The 16,694-nt window shown below is 34.5% G+C and overlaps 1 pseudogene; it reads right to left on the bottom strand.

The window, feature by feature from the left end:
- Positions 1–16,694, bottom strand: part of LOC105220151 (Ig-like and fibronectin type-III domain-containing protein 1) — a 54,671-nt pseudogene that overhangs the window by 14,832 nt on the left and 23,145 nt on the right.

The raw sequence follows: 16,694 nt of genomic DNA, 5'->3' as shown, positions 1-16,694 counted from the left end.
AACTTAATGCTCTTGCTATAAAGGTTAGTGATGTTTTTTGAATAGCCGAAGAAAACGATACCAAGAACTTCTAAGAATGGGTCAAAGGACCATTATGTATCGACCAATCGCTTTAAGTTTATTTGTTGATCCGATTGCCGATCTCTGCCATTTCACCTGGTTCGCCGTAGGCATGACTATCCAGATGTTTTGACCTCAGTCTGGCGAAAGATGGACATTGAGAAGAAAGAACATTTCCAACTCGTCTTCATTGGTATTAAGATATATGTAAACATGTTCGGCTTTAGTGTCTTTGATTCGAAGTTTACAGAACTTCTTCATCAGAATATGAAATTTCAAACGATTGTCATGAGAGTACTATGTTTGTCGTTGTTCTTAGCCGCAGAACTCTCAACTATTGATGACGGAGCTCTCTTGAATCTTTAATACGATTGAAGGACATTGATCTTGAAGAATCTAAAAGCTAACCAATTAAACAAATATTAACTCCGACAGTTCAAAAGCGACTTATTTCTTGCCGGGTTTATGAAATATATATTTTCCACATGCTTTAAGTGCTTAAGAACAAATCTAATACATACGGCTATAATATATGAATATAAGCGATACCATCTCTATCCTACCTTCCCATCATATATACATGTATCCTAAGCTAATAGTTATACTTGTGTTTGCTTTTTAGATTTGCTTTGTGGCTTAGTAGTGTTCTCACTATTGTTGTTGTTTGCTTTTTTTCTGTTCAGCATAAGCTTAGTTTTTTTGTGTAAAAAGTGGATTTCAATCTAAAAATCGTTTCAGTTTTACATAAACTTGCTTATCATCGGATTATGCCGTGTTAGCGCTGGCTTTCTGTCCATTTTTATACATATACACACACACAAGAGTCGCATATTGTTGTCCTCCTTTTCTACATACACAATTGACATGTGTGGTATTTGTTGAGTGGCTTATGGAAAATATGTTTGGTTTTGTACGTCCATGTGTATTTTAAATATTATATACGGTTAATCTATCAAAAGAGGATGCCGTTTTGGTGAGTTGTGTGACACAAAGTGAGGTTAGTTATTTTTAAAGTGCTTAAATTGATTTGGGTGTTATATAATGGTTTAGTTTTAGATTATTTATTGGTACCATTAGTATTATTATTTGTATTAAATTAAAACAAATAAGGATGATTTCATTAGATTAAATATTGGTGTTGCCTACTCATTCGAGAGTAGTTTGGGGTGCTACTATTAGAATACAAAGTGGGCTAACAAACTTATTCTCTTAATAGAAATCCAATTTCTTGAAAATAACCCATAAATGTGTTTTACACAATATTAATTTTCACTATTTGATTAGGATCCTATGCCCTTAAGAGTGCTGGAAACCGACAATTATAAAATGTCAAACCTAAATTGCTCCCAGATTAATAGAACATATGTCATACATATTTGAAGGAGACTTTCACAAGTTTTCGAATGAAAAAGTTTTGCCTAATATCACTTGCTTCAAGAGAATATACTAATAGAATAACTCTCCTACTACTAGGCTGAAAATCTTTGAACGGATGATATTGTAATTAAACCATAATTCTTCATTTTCTATTCATAAATTTTTGAATATCTTACTCATGAAGCTTAATATAATTCCGAAGAGTTTTAGTTGTATTTGTCGACTTTCTAAAACGAAATTTTATGACAAGCTATGAAAATGTCCTGCAATAAACTATTTGCGTCTAAAAATAAAATTTAGTAGATCTTAGTGCCCTAGAGTAATGAAATGTTTCTAATAAATTACGATTATTTATGCTCTTGGCTCGAATCTAGTTAAAAAATGTAGGTCACATCTTTTTAATTACCAAAAAAAAACGTGGTCATCAGCTCTGAGACACTCCTTTTCGGAGCAATTTCGGCAGTGGAAGTCCACTATTTCGACTATGTATGCCAGTGGAGCCTCGTTTCGTTGACAGTCATGAAACGATGCAGAAACTGTAGTAAATAAGTCTGCGGTCAAATCACCGTAAATTCCACCAAAAATATGAATATATAATTTCAAGCCAACAACAAAAATGGCAACTAAAATTTAAAAGCTGACCACTAAACGATTTTCCCAAATTTTTCATTTAATTTACATTTTGATTGGGGAGCTTTAGTGCCTTTTGTTCTTGCTGGCTTGTATATTATGCACACACAGAACGCCGGCGGAATTTTTTATAGGCAAAATTTTAATTAAATTTAAGTTTAATAACATTTTAACAGACCAAACACGAGCACACACACAGAGGAGATAGCTCTAAAAATTGAAAGTACGTGTGTATGGGCTTAAGAAGAGGGTCACACTGGATTCAAAACTGACTGAGGCAGCCAAAAGTGATTAAGCAATGAAATTTATTACCGCCCAACAAAAATGAGCTGTGCAGAGAGAACAACAAAAACAAAGAGCTTTAAGTTGTGGCAACAAGCAGCGGACGCTGAAATGAAGGCAAGTGCATAAGTAAGTACAACTATATGTAAACTAAATGTAATGTAAATAAAGAGAGTGAGAATGTGCATGTATGTTGCAAGTAGAAGATATCTAGCGCGTGGAAGAGCAGCTTGCCTTTCTTAGCTGTGGTGTGGTCAAACTGAGTGAACAGCGTGGTAAGTGAATCAGGCCATTTGAATAAGCCGCAACGGCGGCGGCGACGACTTCGGCTACGGTGGCGACCGTTAAAACGGAAAATCACACACTCGTAATGGGAAATTATGAGGCGGGAAAACCTCAAGCGAGAGTTAATGGCATTAGCAAATGCACAGCAGAACGGCGTATATCCGTAACGGTAGTGGAAGTAAATTTAAATTTTCACATGGTGCGTCGAAGGGAAGTAAGAATGTGCTACCAACACAGGCATACGATTCAAAATAAGCAGGAATTTTCGTTTTTTGAAAAATGTTTATTCATTATACTAGCGTTTCTCTTAATCGTCGAAACACTTCTCAAACTTGATATTTTGTTAGTATTTTTGATCGCAAACAAGCAACGAATGCGACAGAGCTTTTATCAAACGTAAAGATACCTCGAACCCTTTTCAAATTCCCGTTATTTTTTGAACTTACCACATAAGACGCTTTATAAGCGCCTTACCACAATCGAAACGAAGATATGAATGACCCAGCATGTAGCCATCAGGAAAGACGTAGGTTTAACCCAGGCGACAAATATGATTTAGTCGCGCTAACAAACAAACACACCCTCACACATATTATACAAACATAACATGTACTATGTGGCATGCGACAATCTCTGGTGATAACAAGTCACGCACACAACCATATAACCACCCAACTCGCTACGACCTCTCTTCTCATCTCTCCTCCACTCTTCTTTTAAGCCTCAACACTGTGCTGAAATTTATTGACTACCCAATGGACAGACAGGAAATTTAATTTTGAGTATGTGGCCGTCATTTAATGGTGATATGTGGCATGTGTATGTGTGTTGTGCTCTTTTTTTAATTTTATTAAGCACACATACATTGTTGTTGTTTGTGTAGTTGTTAAGAGACAAGTGTGACAAGCGTGAATGCTGTTGCATGCCGGTTTATTAACGCTTTTGTCAACGGGCGTGTGCATGGTGTTGCGTTAACTTCTTCGTCGTGTTTATATGGTTAATGTGCGGTCAATACAAACGGTTTAGTGTCTGTTCAAAGGTTATTAAGATATTTAAATACGTGCAGTCACTTTGTATTTGATGGCTCATAACACTTAGCCACAAAGTGTGTGCGTAACGACAATTGCGTCGTAATGTAATTGAATTTAGTTTGTGTGGGTTCTCTTTAACCCATATAATCCCAGCGCCCCATTTTTAAAACGCTTAGTTTATTTTAGTTATTAAAAAACGTAATTGTCTATTACCACAAAATCCTTTAGCTACATATTTTTAGATTGTGCGGCAACACTATCATGTATTTTGTTTTCACCATAACCTCACTTTGTTTTTCAAACGTGTGAAAGAAATTTGGTGTTTTGTACAATTTACGATGTCGCGAAATAATAAGTAAGTTTATGTTGTTATATCTTCAAGTTGTGATATTTTTTTGTTAAAGTTTATAAATTTATCTTTGTTGAGTGGAAAAGTAAAGTCAAAAGTGGTTTTTATTGGTTCTGTGAAGTTTTGTAAGAGATATTTTGTGACGCCCCATTTTTGGGGCGCTGAGCACATATGTCCACATGTTTTTTCATAAACTTTTTGTTCACATTTGTTAATTTTCAGTAAATGTATGACACATTGTTTCTTTCCGATTTCTTTTTTTCTGCTTTTTTTATATTTTACGGAAATTCCATAACTGAAACTCACTATTCAGGTTAACTGTTGCTGACATAGTCGATATATTGGAGAATGAAGAAGATATTATAAATGCTTCTGTTTACATTTGCCCTCCTGAAAATCACATGCTAAGTGATGGTGACAGTGACGAAGACGACGCCGAAGCAGGAAACTTTAATCATCTCTCTGGAAATCAGCTACGAGCTATAGGGCAGTTGCAAAAAAATACAACTAAAAAGTGTCGAAAATGTGATGTTGGATGTCACACAAACTGTTTTGAGGATTTCCATTCATAATTTTATTTATATTTATTTTAATTAGGTTAGGTTAGTAGGCAGATCTCTGTAAAAACAGAAGATCTCACTTATACAGCCTTGGCGCTGTCCATTGTGGTACCAATAAAACTCCCTGTGGATCAAAGACCTTTAGGATTCAGCAAAACGCTTGGAATCCGATACAAATTTCTTAAGACGGCTAATATCGATTCTAGCCAATTCGATAGGATCGCCGCAAAAGGGCCTTCCGCGGTGTTTCAACCTCAGTCTGGCAAAAGCTGGACAATGAAGAAGGAAATACTTAGATGATTCCATCTCGCCTTCCTCCATACAGCTTTGGCAACTTGCATCTGTCACGATCCCAAGTCTCACCGCATGGATACCCATTGGACAATGTCCAGTAAGCACACCCATGATGACGCTGTGATGGAACCTGTCCAGAGAAAGCAGTTGAAAGGACCGCTTACGTTCCACAAAGGGCCAAAAGGACCTCGCCACTGCACAAGTACTGGTAGTTGACCAGCGTTTGACGAGCTCATGCGTAGTCTGCATGTCCAGCGCTCTTGCGCAGGTGGACCATGGACTACCAATACGCTCCCATTCCGACGTCAATGTAGGGTACCCTCCCTTGCAAGCTTGTCCGCTATACAGAAATCACATCTTATATTAACTGAACTACATAGTATATTTTTAGTGTTCCCCGGTGTGGCCAGCGCCCCATTTTTGGGGCGGCTATTTTCTCAAAAACTACGAGAGATATGAATAAAAGGCCTTAAGCGCTTGGTTACTGGTGTCTCATAGCTAACTGAAATTGCTTTCTTTTCTTCAAAATGTTTCTAGAAAAAAGTTGGGATTATATGGGTTAACCCTTTCGCGGACACGTCGGCATAATCCGACACAACGAATGGCTTAAATTGGACATGTCGGTATATGCCGACATAGAAAAAAAATCGTATATAAACACGTCGGACATAGGCGACGTCTACTGCATTGGTTTTATATGTAGTAGCTTATTGTGTGCCACTGTAGAAGCAATCAGATTTAAGTTAGTGTCCCAATTTTGAGTAAAAATTAAATATTCAATAAACCATAAACTCAAAACTGAAATCGGAATTCAATTATCAGTTTTATAAGCCAAATAAATGCATGTGTCATTCTGATAACATTTACTAAATTTCGTGTGTCCGCGAAAGGGTTAAGGATATTTTTTACTAAATGGGAATTTTTTTATATTTAGGCAATTTACAAGCTTTGTTGTATGTCTTATGTTATATTTTAATATTCTTCAAAAATACGACACTTGTGAGCACCCTTAACTGTTGTATGTCATATTTTGTCATATTTCTACACTTAATCATAGCGATTTTTGCTAAGGCCAAAACCAGATATATGTCCGTATTTTCCAGATATATACAATGTGCGGTATAAATCGGTTGAGAAGTGTTCGGGCAGAGGGGCACGAGCAAAACCGACCACTGACCGACCCAAAAAAACCGGTCACCGGGTCACAGATTTTTATATATTGATAAATAAATATGAAAAATATTAGGGGGTACTGGTGACATTATTAACTCAAACTGAAAGAAGAAAAGTATTAATGTAGACATATCGACTTATTAAATTTTATCAAAATGCTTAATATCCTATCCTTCATAAGTTTTTATAACTAATCTTAATTTTTTCATACACTTTGAAATTAAAAATAAATCACATTCTTCAGCATATTCCTTCTGAATCTTTTGCTGTTGTTGTTATAGCGTCAGAAAAAAAATCACTTGCAGGAATAATACCAAGTTCACAGTTCTAAGATGGATAATATTTACAGTCCGTTCCGGTTACGTAGGTCCGAATGTAGTGTTAAGGGTTTCAGAAGTTTGCTTATCCTCCCGCTGGATCCTTTCTTAGAACCTCTCAGAACATCTTTAAATTTTGATAATTTCCTTACCTTTCTATACATTTCCTTTGCTCCTTCCTATCAATAGTACTCATACAAACCTGTTTCTGTCATTACTGGGTACTCTTTCACCTGTTGCTTGTTCTTCTTGATTACTTTTTTTTAATTTCCAAACAATTACCGCCATTAGCAAACAAATTAAAATGCAATTTTCAATGAAGTTTTATCGGCAGACTTAATTACTCTCTTTGTGCTGCCATTACAACACAGACAAATATGTGTGTTCATATGTATCTGTATACTTGCTTCCATGTAACATATGTATGTATATTTATTGTTTTATATTTCTATTATATATCTGCATATACGTGTACATATGTGTGTATACTAAATTTCCAACACTTATGGCTTTTGTTTGCCTCTTGTGGTCGCAAACGACTTTATTTGTATAAAAGGCTTTTTGTAATACTCACTTTTGAACTTTAAAGCGTTTAAAACTATCTCAAATTGTCGAAGTTGCACTGGCATCTCTATACATACATTGTATGTATGTACTTACTTATAGCGTGTGGTTGAGTAGGTGTACTACCCTGTAGGAAAATATAGTGTAAGTGAAACTTAAAACTAGAGTTTTCAATAGTGTTAGTATCTAGAGCCTTCACTAATTACGTGTGATAAAGTATAAAAAAAAATTAAAATAATGAAGGACAATTCGTATTCGAATATGAATTCTATAAAAATCGGAGGTGTAACCATACAATATTTGTAAACCTAGAATTGCTGATATGTAGTTGGTGTCATACTAAATCTTCCTACTGAGAGCACATTTTAACTTCCACACACTATTATTGTTTTTTTAAACACTCTATACCATACGTTACAACTTTGGTTGGTCAAACTTTTAAAGAGTTTGTAGTTTAGACAAGTTAAAGTGTCGATTACAAAAGCAGCATAAAAAATCACTGAGCGTTGAATGTTTTAATCTTCTTTTTTTCAAAAATTACTTTCCAGATTAAACCGAGAAATCTAATGTACTCATGCAGCTTATCAGTTAGCATCGTCTCTTAACTTCCATTTCCTTGTCCAAGGCCTGCTGTTAATTAGCACCATACTACCATCTGAAATTATTGGTCGGATCGTTACAGACAACTGGTTATTCGAGACATGATTTCCTAAAAGAAACTGTCACATATAGGAATGACAAAAACTCGATGGATTCAAGAAGTCGAATATTTAGTGAGCTGAAATATTAAAAATAATTTTTCTTAGTTGAAGTGCAGCCTGACTAAATTCTACGAATGTAGTTAAAGATGATCACTACTCTTGGTGTGATATCATAGGCTCGCTTATAGTGTCCTATAGTCGGTAACTTTCTGGCCACTATATGTACTATTGGATCTAGCGCAGAAATATGTTGCGAATTATAATATTTTAGTTCGAGCTGTATTCTATAATATTTTAACTTAATGCCTCTTTTTCCGCCATGGTAGCAATTAAAATTCTTCAATTATTTTTTGTATTCAGTTCACTTTCGTATCCATCACATCTCACATATGTTACTCATACGCCCCAACACACCGTAATACTCACTAGTGATGAGCGATATTGCTATTTTTGAATCACTGTGATTTCAGTGATTGCTATTTTTAAATGACTGTGATTTTATATTGCTATCGCAACAAAAAAAAAAAAACGAATTTAGGATTATTTATTATTATTAATATTTTTTTAAATTTTTTACATTTACATTTTTATTAGTTTTAACAATATCCAAAATTTACCTGCTTTTGTAATCACAATTAACTAATTGATAAATTTTGGGTACATTTAACTGCTTTAGTAGTCACCGTACCCAAAATTATCGAATTTGCAACTAAAATTGCTACTACGATCACTGAACAGTGATTGCTGCTTTCGAACTGCTATTGCTACCGTGATCGAATCACTGCTATTTACAAAAATTGATCGCAGTTGCTATATGCGATTTTTCAATCACAGTGAAAAAATCACCGGTAGTGAAATATCGCTCATCACTAATACTCACCTCATGCGCTACACTAATTCTTTATCATTCATTTATTATCGTTCGTTGATTTGTACATTTCTAAGCAAATGCTTGTTTTACATCGTAATTGCGCACATACGCACGAAATTATATATGTATACATCGTTATTATGTGTGTGTGAAAATATACAACTAAAATTAAATCGCCACAAATTTAATTTATTCACACATGACATTAAATTAAGCAATACTATCGGCAAAAAAGTAAGTGAATAATAAAAACAAGTACTTGTGTGCATTGCAAGTTAATAAGGTTAACTCACGCGAAGACCTTGAATTGTATGACGGCGGCAAGAGCCGAGTGCAGCAAAAATTACAATTAAATTATAAAACAACATATGAACAAGTGCAGCACAAGGAGTTGAAATGGCGAAAGCGTTGCGTTGGTGGCTGCGGCTCCCTTTGGTTTATAGGCATAGGCTAATATTGGCCTTCAACTGTAGGGAAAATGTCAAGCACTCAAACGTTACAGAAAAAAATTTCGAAAACGGGCATCTTTGCTTCAGTTTGGCATTAGGGGTGTTCAAAACTATTTTACTGATTATTTTCTGTGCTTATGATAAAATCTTAGTTTAATGTTTGAAATTACAAAAACATCAAAAATTTAATATATTAATAATAACGATAATTCATTGCGAAATTTATACCAAAAGAAAAGTTTTAAAGAAAATATATTAAAATAAAAAAATCAAGAGTTAACTTTTTCAGTACATAAAAAGTATTATAGAACACTCCTAATAGGCATAAACAAAAATTCTCCGTTCGTTTTTTGCTCGCTCTTATGGCAGCTGCTAAGATCTTGATCATAGGTACCTACTAGTACACCTAATTATTGCTGCAAAAAAATTTATATCGAACCACCTCTGCCACCGAATTGCCTGCCGTCCAGAACTTGTTTTTTATTTGCTACGCTGCTCGCCCTCACGATTCGGTTGCTTTTAACTGTCGGCTCTTCCTTGACTACGCGCTGCTATTGCCCACTGCCGATGCTCGCAAGACTAATGGCCATTGGCGCTGGTAATTAAAATTCGTAGGCCTGCAATAAATAAAAACAATGAAAGCGTGTGAGCAATGGTGGCAAAGAATGAACGTGTGATGGAGAGTGAGAGAAAGTGTGACAGAAAGAGAGTGAATGAGAATATGAGGGAAGGCGACAGAAATGCCAATTCGATGAAAGTAGCGACTTTCATGTGGCGGCCGGTTGCATATTTTAAAACAAAAAAATATTGAAGAAGGTTAATTTAATGTGAATTCAACGTTATTGGTATGAGAAGGCAGGAAAAATGCTCGGTAAAAGAGAACTCGAGCGTAAAAATTAAAACGGTAATAAATCACATATTTTAGTTGTTTGGAATTCGAAATTATAAACAAGTTTGCAAGCAATTAATGTCAAAAAAATTATACAAGCACAGTTTAATAGGTTAGTGACTTTTACAGACAATTAACAGTAAGAACTGAAATGGGAGGTTTATGAAGTAAAAAAATATTCAGAATTATGAACTTTTTTTTATAAAAAATGTTCAACTTTTAGTCGCCTGTCTCTAAAATTTAAAAAAATATATATATTTTATTTTCATATTCATGTCAACTTACCCACTGTACTTGAACTCGTAAAGCGTCTGTTTATTCCAAGTTCATACGAAAGCATGATATAAATGAACAAATACAACACATTTATATCAGTCTTGTTATACAAATAGTTAAAAGGAGTACACTTATAAATTTCTATATGCTAAAGATCATCAAGCTTTTACAACAACTCAAGCTTACTCATTTCAATCACATACTTACAATTTTTTTTCATGAAGTCTGATCTAGCTAGTAATATGAGGAATATATAAGGAAGGTGACCTAGAAATAATAATAGCTGATGAAGATAATTAACTACTATTAACAAAAACTGATAATTTCCATTTACTGAAAAAAGATTGGAGATATTGAAAGATATGCTTGCGAACATTACCGAGATGATCTGTTCTATCAGAGATAATCACCCAATTAACTTTCATAAACAATATTGATAATATATTCGCTGGCAAATAAACATTTCAACGACATAAAATTTCATAGGATCTCTAAAACATGAGTTGGTATTTTTAATTGATGATACATAAGGATCCTAAGGTCCGTAAGTTATCTGTTGGGAGTATAAGACGCTTCTTTATTGACTATCTCCTCCATATATGCCACTTTGGAAGTACATTTGAGCTTTCTTTACCTTTTGTTGATGATATTTTAATCTTATGATATGAATAATCGTAATTTTTTTTTCAAAAACTTCATGTCTTTTGATAAAAATTAGAAGTCAGTACTTCACACTCTAAACATTCACAAGAGAGTTTCTGAATTGAAGCATTTAATATGAGCTTATATGTGAATAATTGTTTAATTTGTTTGGCTTAAAATAGTTCAGTTTCTATCCACTGTGCAATAAATATATTAAATTTTTGGCTACCTCTTCGCTGTAGCACGTATATTCCAAGCCTTTTTGTTAGTTATTCGAAATTAGTATGCACATATGTCTCTTCAGAAAAAGTCGTTTACTAATTCGAGGGATTATTAGGCATGAATGCCAACCAAATTATTGGATAAAACCTAGTAATTTCAATATAAAGTAGCTGAAATGTATACCAATGGCTCACAAAGCCTTCCATGAAGCATAAAATTAAATTTCGTATATATCTTTGCATATATTATTTGTATATAATGTTCACTATAGAAATCCTATGCATGCCAGCTGCAAATGTTAGAAAAAGTCAAACTAAATTAATTACAAAATGCCAGAGATAATATTATTTTAGAGTCATTGTTGTCAATCACTAAGCTGTAGATTTGTTGCAAAGTGAATCCTGCTTTTATTTGTTTTTGTTGTTGTTTTTACTATTTGCAATTTTTTAGGAATGAAATGAGTTTGTTTGCATAAATATTCTAGTTAACATAGATCTGTATCTACGATATGTTATCACTGCTTGTCCTGGTTTTGTATAATGAAATCAATTGTGTCAAAAATTAAAAATAACAAGTAAGGAAGGGCTAAGTTCGGGTGTAACCGAACATTTTATACTCTCGCAATTTTTTTATTTAACTTTATTTAAACAATTTGACCCACATATTCGTCATATATATTATATAAAGTCCATTGAAAGTTGGAAACCATAATATTAGGTTAGAAGCACCGAGGTCCTCGTGTTCGCTATATGGGGCATTAAAACCCTATGGTCCGATTTCGGCGATTTTTAAAATGTGGCTACCACACTATTAACATAGTATTTGTGCAAAGTTCTGCACCGATATCTTCACTAGTGCTTACTTTATATATTGAGTAAACGATTCAGATCGTCGCAAAGTTCTGGTATATAGGAAGTAGGCGTGGTTGTGAAACGATTTGGCCTATTTTCGCAACATATCATTGGGATGTAAGGAAACTATTACAAACCAAGTTTCATTGAAATCGGTCGAGTAGTTCCTGAGATATGGTTTTAGACCCATAAGTGGGCGACGCCACGCCCATTTTCCATTTTGTAAAAAAAATCTGAGTGCAGCTTCCATCTGCCATTTCTTATGTGAAATTTAGTGTTTCTGACGTTTTTCGTTAGCGAGTTAACCCACTTTTAGTAATTTTCAACCTAACTTTTGTATGGGAGGTGGGCGTGATTATGATCCGATTTCCTCCATTTTTGGACTGTATTAGGAAGAGGCTAAAAAAGACGACTGCAGAAAGTTTGGTTTATATAGCTCTATTGGTTTGCGAGATATGTACAAAAAACTTGGTAGGGGGCGGGGTCACGCCCACTTCCCCAAAAAAATTACATTCAAATATGCCCCTTCATAGTGCGATCCTTCATACCAAATTTTATTTCCATAGCTTTATTTATGGCTTAGTTATGGCACTTTATGTGTTTTCGATTTTCGCCATTTTGTGGGCGTGGCAGTGGTCCGATTTCTACTTTTTATGTCTTCATCATCAATTTGTCTGCTGCTGTCTAAGCTATTTGTTAAGAATCATTTGGCTCGCTGCCAAAGTGTATTTTTCCTTAAAGCCTTCATTTAACGGTCTTTGTGTGCATAGCACATTGGCATTAGTTAGCATTAAAATGTAATTTCAAAATGCATTTGCACAAGCGTACAAACAACCATATGAACTTTTATTTAATTTTGATTACAAAACATATTTATCGCATGCTATAAAAAGTCTATTCTAACCATATGAAGGCTTTGAAGTTGGATGGTTTCATGTTGGCTATTTGTTTATTTTAATTGAAGAAAGAATCTCAAATTCGAAGAAACAATAAGAGTAACCTCTAAACTGGCTTTGATTTGAACATAGTAAATTTTTCTTATGGCAATTGATTGAAAGGATTTGTATGACAGCGAAATTAAATATTTGAAAGAGTAAAAAGAAGCTTCTTTGTCGTCGATATATAGAAAGTATGATATGAAAAAATTAATAAAATCCTAACATAGTAGATGAACAAGAAAGACTTGCTTTACCTAAAGGATGTTTGAAAATTGTTATGAAAATATACCGGAAACTTTTCTATCTTAAATATAGGTCTATATGTATTTTATTTATAGAATATCTTGAAATATTAATAAAAAGTCAATTCCATTGGAAGAATACATTTGGTTGTGTAATTTTTTTTCGAAAAGTGGGCGTGGGCTTGCCCCTATTGTTTTTTTTTCTCTCTAATTCCTCAAATTGCATAAATCAAATTTATACTATGATAGATTTAATCGGATAATAACACCGCCCACCCTCCATTACAAAGGTTATACCGAAAACTACTAAAAGTGCGTTACCTCTCTAACAAAAAACCTCAAAAACACTAAATTTTACAGAAGAAATTGCAGAAGCGAGGTGCACTAAGATTTTTATAAAAAATGTAAAACAGGTTTGGGATCGTCCACTTTTGGGTCGAAATCATATCTCAAGGACTACTTGACTGATTACAATAAAATTTGGAACATAATATGTTCTTTAGAACCTGATATTCCCGCTAAAAAATTGGTGAAATCGGTTCACAACCACGCCGACCTTCCATATAATCCATTTTTAAAATCCATCTGAATGGTTCACTATATAATATAACCAATAAAGATATCGGAATAAAACTTTATACAAATACTGCACTTGAGGTGTGGCATCACTTATTGAAAAATTCTCGAAATCGGACCATAACTTTTCTAGTCCGCAGATATCGAAGGCGAAATACTCAGTTCGTAAGGATAATTTTATACTGAACATATCGGTAAATCTCGCAGATAATTTATGGTTATTTAGGGGAAATGTTTTTCTTTTAATAGTGGGTCTCTGTGCCAAAAATTAGTGAAACTGGGTCCTAACTTCCCCTAGCTCCCATATAACTAATTATAGGTTTTTCAAAGATATATCGATTAATATGTGATATACTTAGCAAAATTAAGTGAGCATATAGTCATGGATATAATTCAGAAATTACAGCAGCCTATATACTATAATATATACGATGATTTTCGTTATTCTAATGGACTTTTTGCCGAATATTTGGTTCAAATTGTATGTTCTTGTTCTTGTTGTATGTTCTTATAAAAAAATAAAATTTAATAAATAAATTGCGAGAGTATAAAATGTTCGATTACACCCGAACATTTTGATCGATGAATTTTTATAGAGAAGATATAATTTTAAAAACCATCATTCGAGTTTGAACTTCCTAAAGATCTAATAAAAATCATTATAAACCCAACAGTCCTTTTGCTAGCGATTTTACATTTTATATAACCTTAAGAATCTGATTATGAAGCATGAAGGAAGCAAACTACAGGATTATTTATGTTTTTTCTTTTTCATCTTTTTTTGGTTTAGTTTTTAATTTAAATTTAGTAGCTAAAAATTTACAATTCATAATATTTAGATAATAATACAATAAAGCATGGTTATACACATAAACAAATATTAATTAATATTACAATTTGCATTTTACTCCATTTTATACAAAGTACTTGTGTACGTACGTTCGAGCAGCTGCTAATAAGCTTACACGCGAGCGCTGTGAAAATGTCTGTCGCAATTCGTGATCGGTGTGCTTATGCGCGTGCGCTACCAACGTGCGTACAACAAACAAACAATACACTTGCTACTTAAACTAAGGATTAAAATCAACTGCACTTCACGCGACTTAAATTATGAGTGTGAATTATTATATTTTATTTTTTTATTTTATTTTATATATTATTTTGTGATTTTTTTCTTTCTTTTTTTTTAAGCTAAGCTAGGTTTATTTTTTATGATTTTTTTATTTTTGTTTTTGGAATTTTTTATACTTTAAGTTTAAATTACTTTACTTTGTAACTCACAATATGTTATAGCATTTAATGCTTATTCACTTTTTTTGTTTTTTATACATTTTTATTTTTTGTTGCTTTTTTTTTGTATTTTTCTCTTCACTTGCTGCCTAGCATACATCTTCAGAAAGTTACGTATACGCCTAAGAGTGCTAGCATAATACAAATATAAATCCGAATATAAATAGCAACAAGAGCTGCTAGCTACTAGTTTTTATTATTGTATAGGTGTGCGTGTGTTTTTGTATATTTATTTTTGTGCGTTTCTGTGTTATATTTTTGCTCCTGTTAGCTAACTGTTGCTTGTACCGCTAAGAGGAGTTTTTTTTCTTCTTTTGTTTTTATGTTTATTCCTTCTATTTTGTTGTTGTATATTTGTGCGTCTGTGTGTGTGTCGTTGTTCGTGTTTTTGTTTATGTTTGCTTTTGAGTTTTATTGCACAGTTTTTTTTTTTTTTTTTTTGGCATTTATGGCACCTCTCCGAGCCGTTCGATACCAAACGAGGCTTCAGACAGGGTGACTCACTATCGTGCGACTTCTTCAATCTATTGCTGGAAAAAATAATACGAGCTGCAGAACTAAATAGAGAGGGTACAATCTTCTACAAGAGTGTACAGCTCCTGGCGTACGCCGATGATATTGATATCATCGGAAGCAACAACCGCGCCGTTTGTTCTGCGTTTTCCAGACTAGATAAAGAAGCGAAGCGTATGGGTCTGGTGGTGAATGAGGACAAGACGAAATATCTCCTGTCATCAAACAAACAGTCGGCGCACTCGCGTCTTGGCTCCCACGTCACTGTTGACAGTCATAACTTTGAAGTTGTAGATAATTTCGTTTATCTGGGAACCAGCATTAACAACACCAACAATGTCAGCCTTGAAATCCAACGCAGAATCACTCTTGCCAACATGTGCTACTTTGGACTGAGTAGGCAATTGAAAAGTAAAGTCCTCTCTCGACGAACCAAAATCAAACTCTATAAGTCGCTCATTATTCCCGTCCTGATGTATGGCGCTGAAGCGTGGACGATGACAACATCCGATGAGACGACTCTTGGGGTTTTCGAGAGAAAGGTTTTGCGCAAGATTTTTGGTCCTCTAAACATTGGCAACGGCGAATACCGCAGGCGATGGAACGATGAGCTGTACGATTTATACGACGACATTGACATAGTTCAGCGAATAAAAAGACAGCGGCTACGCTGGCTAGGTCATGTTGTACGGATGGAAGAAAACACTCCAGCTCTGAAAGTATTCGATGCAGTACCCGCTGGAGGAAGCCGCGGAAGAGGACGACCTCCACTCCGGTGGAAAGACCAAGTGCAAAGTGACCTGGCTTCACTTGGTGTTTCCAATTGGCGCCAAAAAGCAAAAAGGAGGAATGAGTGGCGCGCTCTGGTGGATTCGGCTATAATCGCTTAAAGCGGTTCCTACGCCAAATATATATATATATGGCACAAGTTTCTTGAATCCAGCACCTTATTGGCCAAGTTTGAGCTCTTCATAATTTGTCGGATTTACTTCGTTGCATGGTGTGTGAGCGTCCGCATTTGCATCGTTGACGATGCCATCACGTTGCGCCGACTGGGCGGTGTTGCCAGCATGCGTGATGGCCGATGTCACTGTGGGTAGCTGTGCGATTTATTTTTTTTTTTAATTTTTTATTGCGAAACGGAAAAAATGCGAAAGAAGCAATAAAAAAAAAATATTTGTTATTGTTGCCGCGTAGCATTCACGTAGCATTCACACACCCAGCATCATCATCGCCGAGGCGCGTAAGAGCCAGCGGCAATGGAAGTGAGCGCAGCATATAGATTATGAAAGCATATATTAACAAGTAAGGA

Source organism: Zeugodacus cucurbitae, chromosome 4 (assembly GCF_028554725.1).
Source record: "Zeugodacus cucurbitae isolate PBARC_wt_2022May chromosome 4, idZeuCucr1.2, whole genome shotgun sequence".
NCBI classification, from domain to species: domain Eukaryota; kingdom Metazoa; phylum Arthropoda; class Insecta; order Diptera; family Tephritidae; genus Zeugodacus; species Zeugodacus cucurbitae.
Note: the sequence above shows the minus strand (reverse complement) of the source record. Positions and strands in the feature narration are given on the sequence as shown.